This window comes from Triturus cristatus, chromosome 3_2, assembly GCF_964204655.1.
Source record: "Triturus cristatus chromosome 3_2, aTriCri1.1, whole genome shotgun sequence".
Classification (NCBI taxonomy): Eukaryota; Metazoa; Chordata; class Amphibia; order Caudata; family Salamandridae; genus Triturus; species Triturus cristatus.
The window spans coordinates 1079074887-1079095720 of NC_140584.1; positions in this window are offsets into that span (position 1 = coordinate 1079074887).

A 20834-nucleotide genomic window follows, 5' to 3' on the forward strand; every position below is an offset into this window, starting at 1 on the left:
GTAGTATTTCCTTCAGAGCAGCAGTCCGGCAGAGTGGCAGTCTTTGTAGCAGCACGGCAGGTCTTCTTCCTGGCAGAGTATCCACAGGTCCAGAAGTGGACAGAAGAGGTGGCATTTGAGGTTGTACCCTTGAAGTGGGGAGGAGCTTCTAGAGGCATGCCTGTGATGTGCACAGGTGCCCTGCTTTCTCGGCCCCAGCTCTAAAACTACAGGGGATAGGTTTAAGTGGGGCTGGGTCCAGCTCTTCCCTTTCATCCTGCCAGTGTGGCCCATCTAGTCACACCTTAGCTACCTATTGTGGTTGACTGTCCAAGAGGAATACACAAAGCACAACTGTCACCAAAACTCAGTCATGTGACCTGGAGGCAGGCAGTAGGCACCAAATGGCTATGGTAAGAAAAAGGCAACTTTCTAAAAGTGGCATTTTCAGAATAGTAATTTAAAATCTGACTTCACCATAAGTTATGATTTTAAATTGTGATTCCAGAGACCGAAGACATGAACTGGTTACCTGTTCCCATTTGGAAATAACACTAATAAAATATACGAATGTAACTCCAATGTTATTCTATGGGAGAGGCAGGCCTTGCATTAGTGAAAAATGAATTTAAGTTGCGGTAAGAGACTAAGGGTGGGCGTAATGTGCGTAAGGGACCTACGCGGAGAGGCACGGAGATGAAACCAATCTCCGCACTCTTCACATAGTTCCCTTACGCACATCCCGCCTCCCGCCTGCCTCCCGCCCGCCCGCCTCCCGCCCGCAGTCTTAAATACATTACAAAAGCAATTGTTAAGTATCCTTACCTTATCGGCGGCGTCGCCGGGCTTCGATCCTTCTCCAGCGCGTCTCTGCCTCAGCCTTTTTTGCCTTCAAAGCTAGTTTCTTCTCCTCTGCCTCTGTCTTTAACTTGGCCATTTGCAGCTTGAGTTCATTCTCCTACCTGTCAGTTCTTCTGGGGACAAGTTGCGGGAAGAGACTAAGGGTGGGCGTAATGCGCGTAAGGGACCTACGCGGACAGGCATGGAGATGAAACCAATCTCCGCACTCTCCGCATAGTTCCCTTACGCACATCCCGCCTCCCGCCTGCCTCCCGCCCGCAGTCTTAAATACATTACAAAAGCAATTGTTAAGTAACTTTACCTTATCGGCGGCGTCCCCGTGTTTCTATCCTTCTCCAGCGCGTCTTCTCCTGGGAACTGCGCATGTGCGGGAGCCCGCGCATGCGCATTCCTGCCGAGGAATGCACATGCGCAGTTACCAGAAGAAGACGCGCTGGAGAAGGATCGAAGACCGGGGATGCCGCCGATAAGGTAAGGTTACTTAACAATTGCTTTTGTAATGTAATGCGGGATGCAGGCAGGATGCAGGCGGGAGGCAGGCGGCCAACTTCCGTTATGCCCCGAGTGTGCGGAGATTTGCCCTGTTTCTTCGCTTATTATCGCGGAAGGCAGAATGGCAAATCTCCGCACATGCCATGGGCGGAACAGAGTTGTCCGCCCACCCTTAGAAGAGACACTGCTCTATTGTCTGGTAGGGGTTTCCATTTCAGGAGTCAAATTATCCGCTTGCACTGCAGGTGGTTCCTCAGAAGGGTCCCTCAAGCCCATCGTCCCTTCCTGTACTTCTGCCAAAGCCCTCAACTCAGAATTCCTTGAGGTGGGGCACATTGTAGACATTCATGTTGGCCAGTTCAAACTCCATTCTTACAGACACAACAATCAGCGGGATAATCTGGAAAACCAAAAAGGCCAATCAGAGAGAATTTAAATTTGAATTAGTCATAGATATGGGATAATAGTGCACTCCGAATCATGGTATGGCATTGCCCAAACACAAGTCCTTATCCTCACTGCATATCACCAATGTCAGAAATTGGGTTACTGGTTGACTGGGGTGTGAGCTCTATTCAAGAAGTAACCACAAACCTGAGCAGGGTAAAGTACAGGCAAACTCTAAATTAAACTGTTGATTTGCGTCAGATGCTTTGTGCAGCCGGTCAGTTCCAAATGCGGCAAGGCTGTGGTGGGAGGTCCTGCTGCCTGCGTCTACATAGAGGATCCCGCCGATGAGGCTTGCAGTGTAAAGTCCAGTGCCAGAGATGTGATATGCAGCTGAGGCAATGCGTGGATTTTGATGAGAGGTGAAGCTGCGATGCAAAGTTTTGGCTTCATCATGGAGGCTGCCATTGATGAGCGATGGGAGAAAAGCATTGTGCACTGACGGTTTTGAAGGCAATGCAGTGGTCCCAAGATGCGGGTTACAGAGAATGTGCAAGTCTTTTGCAAAGGGTCCAATTCAAGCAACATCAGTGATGTTTCGGTTCTTATTATTATTATTATTATTAGGATTTGTATCATGTAATAAATCATCCCAGCAGTGATCTCTCAGCGCTTTTGGCAGCACAATGCTAGTGACTAGGATAGAGTTACGGCTTTAGAACAGTCAAGTTTTTAACAGCTTCTTGAAGTGTCCCAGAATGGAGCAGGCGTGAAGCTCATCAGGCAGACGGTCCCAATGAAGAGGGGTTAGATATGAGAATGCGCGTCATCCCATTTTGGCCTTCCTGGTTTCACACGGGAAAAGCAGATTCCGATTGCTGGATCTTAATGAGCGTGCATGTGTATAAGCTATTATCTTCCTCCTTAAATAGAGCTGGCCTGTCCCCTGCCGTGCTCTAAACATCATCACCAGGAGTTTAAACACTGCTCTCTTCCTCATAGGCAACCAGTGCAGATGTTGCAAAAGAGGGCGGGAGGGGGTACGCGCTGGTTTGTTGAGGACCAGTCGTGCCGCTGTATTTTGCAGTACTTGTAGCCTCGCCGCTAGGTCCTCTCTGATTCCTACTAGTAGCGCATTGCCATAATCTAGTCTACTGACTAGTAAAGCCTGTACTAAGGTCTATTTGGCATTCACAGGGATCCATGGGAAGATCTTCCTCAGCATCCGCATGATACCAAAGCAAGTTCCTGATACTAATTTCACATGTTCCTCAAGCGAGAGCTTGTTGTCGATCAAGATACCCAGGTTCTGTGCCTGTATAGTTGGGTTAGGTGCCTCACCCAGGGATTTGCCACTCAGCTGAGGAGATGCGACGGTTTTGCTCAGAGATGTGTCGCTCAGCAGGGAAGATGCATCAGTTCTGCTTGCACGCAGCTTAGCCCACTTTCAAGGGTCAAAGACTGGGGTGGCACCACTTGACAAAGTAGACTCACAGATTGCAGAGTCCAGGTGCAGGGTCTAGAAGCCTATTATGAACCTGAGGCTTCAGAGCCGGAGGCCAGCCAACTACCCCTTGGAATAACTCCTGGATCTGAGTTCAAGAGATAAGGCCCAGTCCTTCTCACCCAGGCAAGAGGGCATCAGGCAGCAGGTCACCACAGCAAAGCAGAAGTCCAGCAGAGTGGCAGTCCTTTCAGTATCACAAAAGCCCTTCTTCCTGGCAGAGTATCCTTAGGTCCAGAACTGGTAGTGTCTGAGGACCTTTTTTTATACCTAGTTAAGCCTTTGAAGGGGTGAGAAGCTTCTAGAGGTATGCCTTTGAAGTGCACAGATGCCTCTGCAATCTCTGCCCTGGCTCCAGGCTAACTACAGGGGGGTATGCAGCCCTTTATGTGGGGACAAGCCATAATCTATTCAGGTGTAAGTGAGGCTGGCTCCAGCTCATCCCTCCATCTTGTCAATTCAGCCGCACCCATTGTGTGTGGCTGTCTAGGAGGAATACACAAACCCCAACTGCCAACTAAACCCAGTCATGTGATCAGAGAAGGCTGCAGTCACCAAATGGCCAAGACACCAAACTTGAACCAAGGATATGTTCCCACATGGAAATAGCTCTTAAAAATGTAAGAAGATTATCCCAATGTTATCCAAAGGGAGATATAGACCTTGCAGTAGTGAAAAATTAATGTAAGATTTTTTCACTCTCATGACATGTAAAACTCAAAAGCTCCAGTCCTGCTTTATAAATATATAGCTGCCTGCCCTGTGGGCTGTCTAGGGCCTGCCCTACAGGTGGCATATGTATTAACAAGCATTAAAAATGCAACAGGTCTCGCCTTTTATTAAGTTAAAGCCATTTGCTTTGCTATACAATACCATTAGCAAAGCAAACAGCTTTAACTTAATCAAAGTTGAGGCCTATTGCATTTTCAATGCTTGTTTTAGGGTGCCCCGGCCTATTTTGCATTCCAGTCCAACCTAAACTACAAAAACTCCTAATAAGGCCCATATGTAGAACTGGGGACGTGTTTCAGTTGAATTTCTAGAACTAAAACGTTTTTGCTTAAAAATGCCTGTAAGTAATTATAATTATTTTAATCGTAAAAACTCTAAAACCCTAGTAGGCAGGAAACTACAAGTCCTGGCATTCACTGCCTAGCAGTTGGAATGTTTTCATGGTTTTGTTTGTAAAAGACATGCTGCCTGCAACTGTGTAATAATAAAATACACGGTTGATCTAAATATCAGGGTATAACTTTTAAGAGGGCGGCTCGGTGAGAGCTGGATGCTTGTCTCCCTGGCAGTGCGTTGCTGTCCTCTGTGTGGGGGAATGCTTTGCCATACAGTTCAACAGTTACAAATAGGCAATAGTATGTGGTCTTTGGGCTTTTTTTGTGCAAATGTAATTAGCGCAAACACAACCTGAAGATATTAGAGGGCTTTACATAAGCACCAGTTGCGTTAGAAATGAACACATTCATTTTTAGGCACAGAGTGATTTGCCCAGAATCACAGAATATATAAGCCTCCAGCCAGACTCAAACTCAGTTCACCCTGTTTCAAAAGTCAGACGTGCGTGGAAATGCCACCCAACATAATATAATGCGTCAGTGTGCCCTGCTCCACTTCATCCAGAAATTACACTTCGTATAATCGCGTTTTTGGACTGTGTTATGGTTTCCCCGATATTTTGATTTATTTTAGTGTGTGGTTTTCAGGAGTGACATTCTTTGAGCGGCGGGAGGGTGGTGGTTGAGAGCACTCCCTGTCTGCCTTCAGACGTTTGACTTGTTGTGTGCTCCGCCAGTGAGTCAGAGGGGTTTAAGTGCACTGGATATGAGCCACCCAAGCTTCTCCCCCGGGCTACAGGAAGTGTGAGGGGGGAAACCAGCAGAAGCTGAGCGACGTTACCGAGCAGTGAGTGCAGCACGCAGCTGCAGCCATGTGGAGGGGCGTGCAAGAAGAGAGCGCAGGAAGGGAGGAAGAGAGGGAAACGTAATAAGAGGCAAAAGGGAAGGGGTAAAATAATAGGCGTGGAGAAAAGCAGCCAGACAGAGAGGAAGAATGAATGAAATGGAGAAGAAGGAAGAATAGACGAGGAGAAAGAAATACAAACAGAGGGAGACAGAAAGTGAACCGTGACCCTGTGCGCCTCTGCAGATAAGACACGTAAAGTGGAGACAGAAAGTGAACCGTGACCCCGTGCGTCTCTGCAGATAAGACACGTAAAGCAGGCGACCGTGTCCGCAGCGGACGGACTAAAAAGAGAAAAGGAGGCACCCTGGGCACCTTATTTCCAATGGTGGCACACCGTTTACCATACACGGTGACGCAAGCCAATGGGAATAAGGGGCGGGGCTTGAAGCCCTTTTCCAAAACTGACTTGATCACTATAAGTCTCGAGGCGAGGAGCGCATGCGAGCTCCAACGCCAGCCGAGACCTAAAAAGGAAGGTTTGGGCCTGGCAAAAGGTTTATTTTACCAAGTCGAAATGGCAGTTTAAAACTGCACACAGGCTCTGCAATGGCATGCCTGAGCCATGTTTAAAGGGCTACTTAAGTTGGGTGGTACAATGAGTGCTGCAGGCCTACTGGTAGCATTTAATTTAACGGCCCTGGGCACATGTAGTGCACTTTACTAGGCACTTATATAAGTAAATTAAATGTGCCTATTGGGTATGAGCCAATATTACCGTGCTTAAAGGAGAGAGCACATGCACTTTAGCACTGGTTAGCTGTAATAAAGTGCTCAGAGTCCTAAGCCCAGTAAAAACGATTTCAGGAAAAAGTGGAGGAGGAAGGAAAAAAGTCTGCAGAAAGGGCCACTTGCAACATTTCCCAGCATCTTCCAGCATGGAAGGAGCAGGCGTATAGGAGTATCCTCCAAATGATCCCCAAACAGTGGTCCCCACTGTCCCTCAGCCAGGAGATGGGGACCATCCAGATTGCTAATTAGTTTCTCCATGACAAGAACAAGAACATTCCAGAACCACTGGTACCACTGTTTGATTGTGGGTTGATTTACTTTGTCCAGGCTGGTGCCAAAGATAGACATTGTAATACTACATGCTAGTCTGCTCTTGCCATATGCAGACAATTCTCTGGCTAATGGCCCAGTAGCAATGTCCTTGAATCAAATGGCAGTGGAAAGCCCAGGGGCCTTCGGAGTGCTCACTGCTTCCCTCCAGAATGTTATGAGTCTGGGGCTTTCCCACCAGATGTATTACTTCCCGTCAGTCCACAGCTTCTCCAACAGACGTACAGTCTATGTATCTTCAATGGGGTGTGATGTCAGGCGTATATCAAATTATCATGTAATTCTTTATTCCTCAAGCTGATAGAATGCATTTATGTGTCCCTCAGGAGAAAATCCCAGCGAGTAACTATCTGTCACTCCACCTACTCTTACAAAGAATTGATTCTGCTTGCACAAGTATACCAATTCAGATTGAATCACAGAGTGGAAGGTGGATTGGTTTTCTGATAAGGGTTTCATTTAACTCTCTCTGGCACTCTTGCCACGATTTTATGAGATTTATCTTGCTATTGATGTAGCGCTTAAAAGGTTGAAAATTGTAGGGGTGCGTTATATTCACTGTTATTCGGCACCCGCATATAATCTAATGTACTCAGGTATTTTGTGTGCAATGTATTAAGAATTGTATAACCTATATCGATTTAAATAGAAGTGTTAGCTATGTACAAGCATATTGTGAATGTATTAGAGAAATGCATAGAGTTTAGTTTACTCGAACGCAATGTGATGTTAAAATGTATAGCCTAGAATACGTGATTGTAGACTGTTTAGTTTAACCATACATGAAAAGAAAGACGTGAATGTCAATACTGTGATTTAGACATGCTTGTGTAACCGAAGTAGTGGCCAGAACTCACATATATCGTTGAGGCAAAAGGCCTGTTATTTTCTTATGTTAGCCGAGGGCAATAGGCCAAAAGGGATTTATTCCAGTAGAGGTTTTAGGCTGTAGTAAATTGCAAAGTTAAAAGATGTGAAGTATGTCTGCCTTGCATGATCTCACCACAGGTGCAAGGACAGTTGCTCGTTAGTAGAGAAGTTCTTTGTTCATGAATTGACTTATGTAGTTAAAGCTAGACATGGGAGTGTATTGGAATGTGCCAATCGTAACTCCTAGTGCGGACGGTGTCTGGGACTCAAGGCCAAGCTGATGGACGATGGAACTGGACAGCGCTCTGTGGAAAATTACTGAAAGACGACCCGGAGGAAGAGGAGGTGCAAAAGGGCGTGTTCTGGGATTTGGGGTTCTGTATTAGGGAAAGCGCCCCGAGGGTGGAGGCAGAACAGAGCAGCCCAGAGCAGAGAAGAGTTAGGCGAGGAGCTAGAGGGGGTCATTTAGATCAAGCTCTCTAAGTGAAGACTTCTTGGGAAGTTTCACTCTGACACCTTTTTCTCGATTGAGGGTCTCAAGGTATTGCTAAGTAGGGATGTCATCTAGTACAGAGTAGGGACAGAGATGGTATGGTTCAGTGTCCCTAATATCGACATTGGCTTGGTAGTTTTCTACCTCATGCTTTTAGAAATTGTGCTTTTAGTCATTTTTAGTCGTATGCGGATTCTTCGTAGAGTAGCATTTGTGTTAGTGCCTATGTACTTGTTGTGCCTCGTATTGAGGAGTTTGTACCTTCAAATCTTTATGCTGAAAATAAAAGCCAGAGAGCCAAGAGATTAAGCCTCGAGTCCTTGATTATGACAAATTGCGGACAGCATTTTCTGATAATTGTGTTTATTCCCTCTACGCTATTGGGCAAGTAAAAAGTTCCATCCGACCAGAGTGGGTTCTAGTAGATATTTGCCAGATACTAAAATGGGCCGGAGCAGTTGGTAGCAGAGACGGATGGTTACTTCCGATAGCGAGGGACGATTAGATTAGATAAGGATAAGTGATCCTTGAGGCCCATAGACGATAAGTGATGGTGAATCATCAGATGGTGAGCGAGAGACGACGGCGGCAGATGGGCATCGACGGCGAGTAGCAGTGCGGCAGGAAGCAGCAGTTCCAGGAGTGAGTATGAACAGAATGAGATGTTGTAGATTGCGGTGTTGATTGTTGTATGATGTCTTGCGGAGTTGATGTGTATGTTGAGTGATTGTGAGATCAGGCTGTGAGCGCGCGCAGCCCGGGAGTTGTGGTGTAGAAGACACCTGAGATAGATTTTGTTGACCACCCAAAGGGGATCGTGAGGTACCATCGATCACCTGGACCGAGATAGGGGGAGCGAACGTGTGTGTGTATGGCAACTTAACGCTGGTCGTGGGTTGTTGTGTGTGGATCGGAGTGTTAGTAACCTATCAGTGGCGATCTGTCTGGCCGGACGGGGGCAGACGGGCGCCAATCGAGGTCAACAAGGTCGAGAGACTGTGGACGAACAGTCAGAGGCTGTGGACGGACAGCCAGAGAAGTAACTTAATCGGTTATTTCAGTGTATGAATGGGACGAGAGTAGGCGTGAAACGTGTTTGGAGAAGGGAACTGCTGCGAACGACGGAAGGTGACGCCAGAGAGTGTCGCGCTGTGATAGGCCGGTTGGTGTGAGTCGCGCTGTTATTGGAGGATTTAAGAGTAGGAAGTAAACAGAGCGCGAGATCAAACTTGCTCGTCATGAAGTGTCTTAAGGTTTTACGGGAATTGTGTAGAGGCGACAAGCATGTGGTCACTCGGAAGGGAGAAGAAGCCCCTCCCGAGGATACCCCAGCACATTACATGGCAAAGAATGTGGGGTTACATACCATAGTCTGGATCGAGAATTGGCATAAGATTACACAAGGTGAAGGGGAACTAGCTTTCCCGAGGTATGGCTCATTTAGATTAGCGGTGCTGTACCAGCTGAAGTCGGTGATGGGGTCCTTAAGACCCTTGCCAAGACCCACACAGTTCGAAGCACTACATGCGTGGATTAGAGCAGTGCATGATAAGGAAAAGGGAAGGAGTCAGGAAAGGATGCCAAGTGGGATGCAGCGGAGAAAAGATGGAGAGTGCAGGCGATTGAGGAAGAGAAACTGTATCCCTTATTGATAGATTCGACGGGGATAAGGCATGTGAAAGCACAGGATGAAGAGAGTGACACCGATGACGGAGTATTGCAAAGATTGTTAGACGAGAGACCACCTCCTTACAATCCAGAAGAAGCAGACGACAGGTGGGGTGAGAGAGGGGAAACTAGAAGGGTAACGATACAACCCGAGACTCGAGTAGAAGGGTTGGTCTCGTTTGGAACAGAGAGTCCATGGAGTCAGTCTGAGGCTAGTGGGAGGATTGAGAGAGAGATGAGGTTACCAGATGCATTGAGGGTACCGGTCACCATTGGACCGATTGTGTCGATTTATAGTCCGGAATCAGAGCAAAGGGAGAGGTCCGAACAGGTAGCAGAAAGAACGAGAAGGGAAAGCGAGGAGAGTGGGTTGGAAGGGACAATGGCCCGACCTCCAAGCCCTGTACAATGGAGTACACCATTGGTAGCGGTGTCAGATACATCTAGGGGCGAAGAGGAACAGAGACCGGTGAGGCCGAGAAATCTGATGGAGTCGAGATCAGATTTAAGGTCGTGGGTACCATCAGAGAGGCATCAGAACCCGAATGTGGTCCAATCGGAGAGGGATCGGGGTAATTTAAGGAGTTATTCGGCTTCTATAGAAGCACCGGAAGAGAGGAGAGAGAAGGAGCTGGAATGTGAATATGATGAGGGACGTGGAGCCAGTTGTCAGGTGTTGAAAGGAGCCTTGAGAGCGGGGATGTTGGACATAGTCAGACTCAAGGCGGAGGTAGATGAAATAGTCTATGGAAGTCTACCGCTTGAGAGAATAGTAACATACAGTCCGGATGAGCTGTTCTTTATAGCGAAAGATGTGACTCGTAAAGCACGAATCGCACACGAGAAATTGAAGGGATTGGCGAAAGAATATGATGTGGATTTATCCAAGACTAGGGCGTTGCAAGGAAGTCATAGGATGCATTATACCGAGCAAGAGCTGGAGGAGAAAAGGGTTGTTGGATTAAGGTCACATACTAGAGAACTGATCCTAGCCATGCGACCATGGCTGATGCTTGATAAATGGGAAGAGAGATGGTCTAAGAAAAACACCTCTAAGGGAGCGGAAGGAGGAACTCCGGGTGAAGGGTTGCTACTGGCAAAGACTTTCCCTTTGAGGGAAGTGGCGAATGGAGGGTATGTGCATGTACCATGGAGCAGGGGAGATTTGGCATCATTTACGAATGATTTTCCCAGGCTCAGGGAGAAGCCTGCAGAGTGGTACAAGCAAGTTGAGCGCTTTGTTAAAATTTCGAAGGTATTATGGATAGATCTGAATACTTTATTTGATATTGTGGTTCCGGGAGATTTGTGGAACGCATGCAAGGTTGCCGTTGATTGGCCGGACTATGAGCCTGATAGGAACATGCTTACAAATGGTCCGTCGCCAGCGGTGATGAGGCTGTATGATAAAGTAATTACCTGGTTGAAATCGAAGGTTTCATCCCAAGACATTGATTGGGTGAAAATAGACAGGACAGTGCAAGAACCAAAGGAGACGGTACATGAGTTTTATGAGAGACTCTTAAAGGCTTTTAAGCAGTACAGTGGCCTAGACGAGCTGGAGACGAAAGATATGGGACAGTTTGTTTCTAAGTTCGTGCTGGGTTTGAATCCCGAGGTTAGTCTCATGATACAGCAGCATTTGATCTGTTGGCAGAATAAGCCCGTGGATGAAATCTTGCGGCACGCCAGGTACTGCACGGATGAGATTGAGTCGAAGCACAAGAAGATGAAAGACAATTTGTTGCTTATACAGATGCAAGCTGCTCAGGGACCGCCGAATGGGGGTCCAGTGGTAAGGAGACAGGGAAATTATCAGACAGGAAATCAGAACGTGCAGGGTCAAGGAAGGCCAAGACCCATAGACCCTAGGACAGGCATAGATGTAGCGATACTGAAAAAGACGACTGCTTGTCATCAGTGTCACCAGGTGGGACACTGGAGGCGCGAGTGTCCCCTGAACACCTGGAACCAGCAACAGATGGAGGGAGGAATAGCTCAGGTCCCTGGGGCGGAACAGGTACAGACAGTGACTACACCGAGGATGATGCAAGGGGGGACAGGCATTGCGCAAGTGCAGGTTCCCCAGCCACCCAGGATACAGAACATACAGCAGGGAGCTCGAACTTATTTGCAGATGCCCATGTTTGAAGTAAGCGACGAGAAGGATATGGATTTGCTGGCCCGGTTGAGTTTAAGCCAAGATGATGACTGCATACTTAGGGCCATTTTAGAGGTAGATCAGAGAGGACCCTTTGTGGAAGCAGAGCTTGACGGACACCCTACGACCTTTTTGGTCGATACGGGGGCTACTAGGTTGACTATAAGATCGGCAGTAGTCCCGGGGGTAGCACTTTCCGGGGAAAGTATACAGGTTGTTGGGGTGGCGAATAAGAGGCTAGTCAGCCCTTTGACAGAACCTTTGACAGAACCTTTGACAGAACCGATTTCCAGGATAGGAAACTTTAGGGATCGACACCAGTTCGTGGTGTGCGATTCTAGTCCTGTTTGTCTGTTGGGGAGAGACGTATTGTGTAAACTCAATTGCACAATCTACTGTACCCCGAAAGGAGTAGAGGTACAGACAAGAGATGATGATGCGACCTTTAAGGTTGCAAATCAGCGGGTGTGTGTGGAAATGTACCCAGCTTTGACGGTGGAGGAGCTTCCACTTGATTTGAGGGATTCAGTATCTACCGATGTGTGGGACCTAAGTGGGGAGGAGATTGGCTTAGTTAGGGGAGTGGAACCAGTGAAGATACAGGTCAAGCCAAACGCGGAATTCCCGAGAACCTCTCAGTACAAATTATTCCCTGAAACGATTGCAGGGATTAAACCTGTGATCGAGTCTATGATTAAGCAGGGAATACTGGTGGAAATCATGGGTAGTCCATGCAATTCGCCCATTATGGGACTGCAGAAACCAAGTGGGAAGTTCAGGATAGTGCAAGATTTGCGGAAAATAGACGACATAGTTGTTCCATGTTGTCCAGTGGTACCGAATCCATCTGTGATGCTGTTTCAGATCCCATGTGAAGCTAAATGGTTCACAGTGATTGACTTGTGTCAAGCATTTTTTTCGATTCCCCTACATGAAGAGAGCAGATTTCTTTTTGCATTTAGACTAGAAAATCATGTATTAACGTGGTGTCGTATCCCACAGGGGTATACGGAGAGCCCATCGATTTTTAATCAGCTGCTAAAGAAAAACCTTGAAAGTCTTGTGTTGCCACAAAACTCTGTTTTAGTGCAATACATTGATGATCTGCTTGTTGCGTCTGAGACAGAAGACGCTTGCAGAACTGATACGATTGCGTTGTTGAATTTCCTGGGGGAAAATGGTCACAAGGTGTCCCCAAACAAGCTGCAATACTGTTTACCTGAGGTACAGTATTTGGGGCACAGAATTGAGAAGGGTAAAAGGAAGGTGTCTCCAGATCGCATTGATGCGATTCTGAGAATGCCAGTTCCCTCGACGCAGAGGGAAGTTAGAATGTTTTTGGGAATGGTGGGCTATTGCCGCCAGTGGATCCCAAACTTTTCCTTTGAAGCGAAGCCTTTACAGCGGCTGACGCGAAAGGATGTAAGTGATCCGGTACCATGGGACGACGACTGTTTGAAATAATTTCTGAGGCTGAGAGAAGCCTTATGTAGCGCTCCTGCGTTGGGAATGCCGGATTACAACAAGGCATTTGCATTGTTCTGCTGCGAAAGAGAAGGTTGCGCATTAGCAGTGTTAACCCAGAATCATGGAGGTGTCCGTAGACCAGTTGCCTATTTCTCAGCTACTTTAGATCCAGTAGCTTCTGCGTTGCTCGGATGTCTCAGGTCCGTGTCGGCAACAGGTGTCAGCATCGAGAGATGTGAGAGCATTATGATGGGTCATCCTCTTACTGTACATGTGCCACACTCTGTTGAACTGTTGATGACTTGGACAAAAACACAGCACCTCACGAATAATAGGCTGACTCGTTATGAGCAAGTCATTCTTGCAGCCGATAATGTGGTATTGAAGAGGTGTGCTGTTTTAAATCCTGCTACATTGTTACCTGTCCCGAATGTAGATGATAATGAAGATTGTGAGGACCATGATTGTCTCGATGTCACTGAGCTATGCACCAAACCGAGACCAGACATTGTCGATGAACCGCTCCCAGTTTCGGATGAGATCTTCTTTGTGGACGGTTTATGTTTAAGAGACAGTGTTGGTCGATTGAGAGCAGCGTTTGCTGTATGTACCATCACGGGGGTGGTTGAAGCCGCTTGTTTAGAAGGAGTACACTCTGCGCAGGTGGCTGAGCTTATTGCTTTGACTCGTGCCTGTGTGGCAGCTGATAAGATCCGTGTAACGATTTACACGGACAGCCAATATGGGTTTGGTGTGGTTCATGACTTTGGACAGCTATGGTCCCAGAGAGGGTTCATGACGTCTTCAGGTTCACCCATTAGAAATGGTGACTATGTGCGAAAATTGCTTGAAGCATTGCAAGGTCCTGATGAAATTGCTGTTGTTAAAAAAGGGAAATGATTTTGTTTCATTGGGTAACCATTATGCCGACGAAGTAGCCCGGTTTTGTGCAGAGCAGGGATGTAATTTCACGGAGACTCATATTCAGGAAACTAAGGAGAAAACGGTGTATGATCAGATGTTAGCAATGGCAGACTCATGGGAGGAACTGAAACGGCTTCAGGAAGGGGTCTCGGATCAGGAGCGAGACAGTTGGATACGAGCTGGATGCGAGAAAGGAGATGTGGATATATGGGTTTCGAATGATGGACGAGCGGTGTTGCCGGAATGTTTATTGAATCCCATGGCGAGGTTGATACATGGTGCTATACATCTTGGTAGAGACGCAATGATGAGAGTGTTTCGTCAGACTTGGTACAACCCGAAGTTTCGGGCAGTGGCTGAAACCGTGTGCTAGAGGTGTGTCACTTGTCAACAGATGAATGTAGGAAAGAGGACAGCTGTGACGTTGAGTCACATAGGGAGGTCAGGAGGACCTTTCAATAGGATGCAGCTGGATTTCGTTGAAATGCCGAAGTGTAATGGGTTGAGGTACATATTAGTGATAGTATGTGTTTTTTCCAGGTGGGTGGAGGCATACCCTACACGCAGATGTGACACACTCACGGTAGCAAAACTATTATTGAGAGAACTCATTCCAAGGTACGGGTTCCCGACGTCCTTTGAATCGGACAGAGGAACTCACTTCCACAGTGAAGTTATGAAATTGCTTTGTGCTGCCTTAAATATAGATCAGAGGTTACATTGTAGCTATAGACCAGAAGCTTCAGGGATAGTGGAGCAGGTGAATGTAACTCTGAAGGCTCGGATGGCGAAAGTGTGTTCGTCAACGTCCCTGAAATGGCCTGACGCATTACCTTTGGTCCTCATGAGCCTCCGAAGTGTGCCTGATAGAAGGACTGGATTGTCACCCCATGAAATCCTCATGGGGAGAGCGATGCGTTTGCCTGCAATACCTGCCACTGCTCTGATAAATATCACTGATGATATGATCCTGGACTATTGTAAAGGCCTTGCTGACGTGGTCCGTTCTGTGTCTCAGCAGGTGCAGACAGCAACGGTTCCAGCTGCGAGTGACCTGTGCCACGACTTATGCCCAGGGGATTGGGTCCTAGTCCGAAAGCACGTGAGGAAGAGTTGCCTGGATGCTAGGTGGTGAGGCCCGTTTCAAGTGATTCTCATCACGAACACAGCAGTAAAGTGTGGAGGGTTACCGAACTGGGTGCATGCTTCCCATACCCGTAGAGTTCCAGCACCCTTGGAAGATACAGCCCCTCTCCAGAACGAAAACCCAGCTGAGGTGGCAGAGCCATCTGAGAGGGTAAGTCAAGCTGTGAGGGTTGCTGAAGCAGCTGGTGGTGCACTGAATCAAGCTGAAGGAGAACGTGAGAGAAGCCCCGACCCAGAAACAGGAGAAGAAATAAGAGGTGCAGCGGGCAGTACAGAATCGAGTTTGGCCGAGGAGGAGGAGGCCAGTGCACAGGGTACCGAGGGGAAGAGCGGAGGTGCCACGGAAGCAGAAAGGGTTTGGCCCGCAAAGCAGAAATGGGTAAACCTCAGGTTGGCGCCGAGCACAGATCTTGCACCAGTTTCGGAGGAGCCAGAAGCAGAATCGAGTGACGAAGAGCATCCTCAAGGTACTCTGAGGAGGTCAAAGAGAACTCGAGTGCCCAGCCAGAAGTACGCCTCACCAGAGTGGGCCTATCCAGTGACTGATGCCAGGTTTACCGAGCACGGGAAGATTGATGTCAATGACATTGGTCAACAGTGTTCCGCTCCCGAGAGTGGAAGTGTTGCTGAAAGTTCCGGGATTGGAGATCGAAGGAATTCTGACTTTCCACATTCCGAGTCCACCATTTCTGAGCGTTATCCGTGGTATGATCTTGGACACTTTGGATTTCCCGACGTTCACAGTTGAGCCAACTCCACAAGAACTGACCATTCTTAAGCTTGAAATATTGCAGGGGGTCCTGGAACTGTTGGGACCAGCAGTTATTTTGGACTGATTCAAGAGTGTTGTAAAGCAGGAGAAGGAAGAAAACCTAGGCCCGAGTGGAAGAAGAATAAAATTAGGGACTATCCGTTGCAGAACGAAGAAAAGTTAGGGAGGTTGCCAAAGTTCACAAAAGAGACATTAATGAGAAAGAGACTTACCGTTTCAGAGACTGTATTGAACATTGAGAATATTCCGAAGATGGCAGATCCTGCAAACACACATCACAGGGCTAGATTGATAATAGGCACATTGGTAGGAGTTGTGATAGCCACTATATTTGCAGTAGTGATAAGTTCGTACATGGTGGCTCACAGACAGGAGGGGAAGGTTCAGGGAGCCCCTACACCTATTACCCCAGGACAGAGAGGTGTCAGTATCAGAGAACAGGGAACATCGAAGTTGAGGGAGAATCGCAGACTCCACATGGATTTGTCGAAGGGTGATTTTAAACTCAATGCTTATGCGAAGTTGTTGTACGAATATGTGGATGCGATGGATGTGAAGGATTGTTATGTGTGCATGCAGTTGCCTGCTTCGGTAGATGAAGGTATCAAGTATCATCACCTCCCATTGACGTATGGGATTTCTTGTAGTTTATTGCTCAGTTTATTTTACGACAGGAGGCAGTTCGAGTATTTCTTTTAAAATTTTGATACGGTACTTCCTGAAGTTCCAGCAATCAAGAATTTGAATAAGTACGACTATTATAAGAAAGAGGACAGACTCCTGAAGTATTTTAGACCTACTGTGAAGTTGGATACTGCGCATGCTCACAGGTATAACTTGACATGTGCATTGTCCGAGACAGAGAAGAAGTTCATTGATCAAGTAGAGGACAGGTATAGAAAGTTGACCCAGACACGAGACACCGGAGATAGTCCAGTGGATTGGACTGAGGAGGAGAAATCTCATAAGTCCAAGGGAAGCTATGGACCAATAGCATTAGATGAAGTGCAGAAAGGGAATTTGTGTATTGGACGGCCTCAATCAGCCACGGAGAAGGTTGCAGTAGGACATAGCACTTGCTCTCAGACTTTCACTATGGAGGCTTCTGTTAAGGACTTTATGCAAGGTCCAGTAGAAGTGATTCCGACAGTGTATTATGTATGTGGGAAGAATGCTTATGTCAGACTGCCTGCAAATTAGTATGGCATATGTTATTTGGCCATCATATTCCCGAAGATTTATCACACAGAGGACTTGGAGTTGTTAGAGACGAGACAACATTCTAGGAGACGTAGGACTGTAAAGGCAGGTGCAGTGATTGGTGATTTATATGGAGCAATGATACCTAGTATGGGTGTGGTGTTGAATGATGTGAAGATCAGAAGGTTGGCGACTGTAGTTGATGAGCTGTCTATGAATACGGCGAGGTCTTTGTTGTTGGTGACGGGAGAGATGTTGTCGATACGGAATATGGTTATGCAGAATCGCCTTGCGTTAGATGTGTTATTAGCTAAGGAAGGCGGAGTCTGTAAATTATTGAAGGTTCAAGAATGCTGCACATATATTTCAGACAATACGAAGGAGTTGGGGAAGTACATAGACAACATCACAACTATTCACAAGGAAATTATGGATTTGACGGAGGAGAATGTGTGGGAAAAGATTGGACAGGGATTTGGAAGAGTGGGAACATGGTTTGCGAATTTGGGAAGAGGAGTTCTTGGATCAATGTTGAAACCAATTATCATTGATGTAGTTTGTGTGATTTGTTTGTGGGGATGCGTGAAAGCGTGGAAGTGGTATCAAGGAGGCAAGGTTGAAAGAGCTCTTAGAGCAAATGAGAAAAGGATGGCGAAGTTTCAGGATCAGCAATATGAGAGTCTTAAGAGAATGGAGGGAGTTCGACATGGCAGAGTCATGACCAGTACCGTTTAAATCAGTTCTAAAGAAGGAAGATTGTAATGGTGATGACAGATGTCATCAAAGGGGGGAACTGATGTAGCGCTTAAAAGGTTGAAAATTGTAGGGGTGCGTTATATTCACTGTTAGTCGGCACCCGCATATAATCTAATGTACTCAGGTATTTTGTGTGCAATGTATTAAGAATTGTATAACCTATATCGATTTAAATAGAAGTGTTAGCTATGTACAAGCATATTGTGAATGTATTAGAGAAATGCATAAAGTTTAGTTTACTCGAACGCAATGTGATGTTAAAATGTATAGCCTAGAATACGTGATTGTAGACTGTTTAGTTTAACCATACATGAAAAGAAAGACGTAAATGTCAATACTGTGATTTAGACATGCTTGTGTAACCGAAGTAGTGGCCAGAACTCACATATATCGTTGAGGCGAAAGGCCTGTTATTTTCTTATGTTAGCCGAGCGCAATAGGCCAAAAGGGATTTATTCCAGTAGAGGTTTTAGGCTGTAGTAAATTGCAAAGTTAAAAGATGTGAAGTATGTCTGCATTGCATGATCTCACCCCAGGTGCAAGGACAGTTGCTCGTTAGTAGAGAAGTTCTTTGTTCATGAATTGACTTATGTAGTTAAAGCCAGACATGGGAGTGTATTAGAATGTGCCAATCGTAACTCCTAGTGCGGACGGTGTCTGGGACTCAAGGCCAAGCTGATGGAGGATGGAACTGGACAGCGCTCTGTGGAAAATTACTGAAAGACGACCCGGAGGAAGAGGAGGTGCAAAAGGGCGTGTTCTGGGATTTGGGGTTCTGTATTAGGGAAAGCGCCCCGAGGGTGGAGGCAGAACAGAGCAGCCCAGAGCAGAGAAGAGTTAGGCGAGGAGCTAGAGGGGGTCATTTAGATCAAGCTCTCTAAGTGAAGACTTCTTAGGAAGTTTCACTCTGACACCTTTTTCTCGATTGAGGGTCTCAAGGGATTGCTAAGTAGGGATGTCATCTAGTACAGAGTAGGGACAGAGATGGTATGGTTCAGTGTCCCTAATATCGACATTGGCTTGGTAGTTTTCTACCTCATGCTTTTAGAAATTGTGCTTTTAGTCATTTTTAGTCGTATGCGGATTCTTCATAGAGTAGCATTTGTGTTAGTGCCTATGTACTTGTTGTGCCTCGTATTGAGGAGTTTGTACCTTCAAATCTTTATGCTGATAATAAAAGCCAGAGAGCCAAGAGATTAAGCCTCGAGTCCTTGATTATGACAAATTGCGGACAGCATTTTCTGATAATTGTGTTTATTCCCTCTACGCTATTGGGCAAGTAAAAAGTTCCATCCGACCAGAGTGGGTTCTAGTGGATAATTGCCAGATACTAAAATGGGCCGGAGCACTATATATAAATTAAAGACAATACATTTTCTCTTGCATTGAATAGGCCTGGGCAAAGCACTACGCTACGCTCGCGTAGTTTGCGAAGTTTGCGCTACTTCGCACTACGCGAATTGCACGTAGCACAGTGCGAACACGCGTAGCGTAGTCTTGCGTAGTGCTGCGGTCATTTTTTGCTTGCTCGCGGTCCTCAATGTCAAGTTGGCGACCGCAAGCAAGCAAAATGACATCCCGGCGAGACTTTTTCCTTGTTCGCGATCAGCAACATCAAGTTGGCGATCGCGAGCATGGAAAATAAACCTCCCGGCGAGATTCCCAACACGAGGAGGTCAGGTTTCTCATTGCGAGGGGTCGCGTATGCTCGCGACCGCTCACGATGAGAAACTACCAGTTCGCGTTGAGAAAGCTGCAGCTCGAGTAAAAATCTACTCAAGCAGCAGAAAACTACAGCTCGCACTGTGCAAGATGCGATTTTCAATGATTGCACAGTGCCGGTTGCTTGTCCGCACTGTGCAATCATTGAAAACAACATCTTGCACAGTGCGAACATGTTACTACGCAGTTCGCGAAGTGCTACGCGTAGCTCACGTAGTGCGAACTGCACTTTGCGTAGCTTCGCAAAGTGCTACTTCGCGAACTACGCCCACCCTTAGCATTGAAGACTTCCTCTTGTCACAAAATAAACAAGAAAAACCATTATTACTACATTTATTTTTATGAGCAGCTGTAGCTCAATTTTGCCAATAGAAGTTTTTTACATTGAGAATAATCATTTACCTGCATAAGAGTATGTTGTATCTTGACTGACGTTATTCTAGTCCTGCCAATGGAATCTTGGTGCAATGACATAACGTGGAATGTTGTGCGTGAAATACTGACAGTAGGCTGGGCTGAGCAGCATGCTGGCAGCTCCTGGTGGGGTCTCGCTCTGGTCTTCATCTGGTCTTGTACTAATCTTCTTGTGATCTTGTAACTATCCTGTATAAACCTCTCTGAACCATCTCTACTTGTGTGGACCTGATCACTACAATTTTTGGCGACGATCCTGAAACGTACCTGCGTCTGTCATCTCATCAAACCTCAAGCAACATTAAAGTACAGATAAACTCAAGTTAAGCTTTAGCAACTGGCATCCTGACCCCACCAGAGACCTCTACATCGGTCACCCACAGCAGTCTGCCAGTTGTTCCTGTGCGTCTGGGGAAGCGCTACTTAAGGAGCTGTCCATCCAGTCTTGGGCGTCTACTCTCCAGAGTCTATGTGTTTTGCGCTCTGCCTTCAGTGAGGGTAAGCCTGTATTACTATCTTCAGTACCACGCATCGACGTCTACACTGTTTGGTGAAGAAGTGTGCTTTCTCATTTGTGCCTTCTCCTGCTACGGTGTCCTGCTACATTGGGACAGTGACTATCTTGATTGGAATTTACTTGTGTTTTCCTGAACAGTTGCCTGTTTTCAACCTAACGTAGGGGTGCAAGCTATTATAAGGTGACCTGTGCACATTGACTCTATTCCACTTTAACACTTAAGTGAAGTAAGTTGAAGGCTTGTGTGCATTCTTTTTTTGACTACAGTTTAAGCACTCATGGGGAGAAAACTGGCAGCTCTATTTTGACAACAACCGGCATCATTTAACCTGCGTGGGACGTTAATACTGGCATTTGTGGAGGTCTATAGAGGGTTCAAGCTGTGCTGTTTGGTGTTTTTGCCTGAGCCCGTCTACATAGTGTACAAAGGTGCAATCAGGAAGATGAGTTGGTGTTCCCATGAGTTAC